Source organism: Myotis brandtii, unplaced genomic scaffold (assembly GCF_000412655.1).
Source record: "Myotis brandtii unplaced genomic scaffold, ASM41265v1 scaffold871, whole genome shotgun sequence".
Lineage (NCBI taxonomy): Eukaryota > Metazoa > Chordata > Mammalia > Chiroptera > Vespertilionidae > Myotis > Myotis brandtii.
In genome coordinates, this window is record NW_005371555.1 from 322,335 (window position 1) to 323,381 (window position 1,047).

The 1,047-nt window shown below is 47.6% G+C and overlaps 1 protein-coding gene across 1 annotated transcript in view; it reads left to right on the top strand.

Annotated features, from left to right (window-relative positions):
• Positions 1–907: 907 nt before the first annotated feature.
• Positions 908–1,047, top strand: part of MOB3B (MOB kinase activator 3B) — a 214,429-nt gene continuing 214,289 nt past the window's right edge. The window contains exon 1 of the mRNA XM_005884896.2: positions 908–1,030. The gene's annotated coding sequence lies outside the window, so the exon portion shown is untranslated. The remainder of the gene's footprint in view (positions 1,031–1,047) is intronic.

Sequence of the window (1,047 nt, forward strand, 5' to 3'; positions counted from 1 at the left end):
GAGTTTTACACTCAGAATCTCCAATATCTTTCAATTGCCCAAATGACACAGAATTACATGGAATCATTTAATCCAGGGTTAATATCATGAAATGATGACTATATATTAAATAGTCCTCTCAACACTAGAAAGAACTTGGTATTGCAAAACATGTGTGTGGTTTTAGAGGTTCTCATTCATAGTAGTGGAAACCACTTTGGGGGCCGGGGGAGGGATGCTTTCTATACATATATCCTAATTTCTATTTAACATATTTTCATAACTCTTTAAATTGTGTAGCAAGAATTGTAAACTGTAATACTTAGTCATCTGGTCAACTGTAATACTTGAGTCATAACGCTCAATCGGCGTGCATTAAGATGCAAATGTATGGGGATAGAGAGATGGGGAAGATGAATTCTTTTCTTCAGGAAGCTTACATTGAATGACTCCTACTATGAATGAGGAATACTTTTTATGTTTGGTTTACCCCGTACAAACACCCTGCAGGTAGACAGTGCTCTCCCCAATTTACAGAGTGGAATACTGATGAAGATCACTCACATAGAAAGTGGCAGGTGGGGGGTGGGCCTTCAAAGTCCATGTTCATTTCATTACTCCCAGCCTGTTCAAATAAATCCGGCATAATCTCAAAGTATTTCCCCGTGATGAATGCTCCCCTCTGTGAGGCCTTCAAGTCAGAAAATCTTGGAGAAGATAAAGGATTCCCCCTCTCCAGGTGCCCTGGTGCCTTGGATGTGGCCTTGTGGGCCCAGAACGCATCCTTTCTGGTCTGATACCTCCCTCGCCGCCCTGGCCAGAGGGTCAATGCCTTTCCTGAACGATGTGAGCCCCGGTAGACTGTCCACTCCCCACCTCTTTCCCGAGGGAAGATGACCCCAGGGCGACCTGACTCCTTTCCCCCACGGAGCCCCGCGTGGATCCCCAGGAGTCGCCTCTCCTGCCCCGAGCTCGCCCTTTTCTCTCTGCCGCTGCAGCTCACCCGGCGCAGGAAGCCGACAGGGCCCCGGGCCGAAGGGAAAACCCCGCGGTGAGTGAGAACACGCT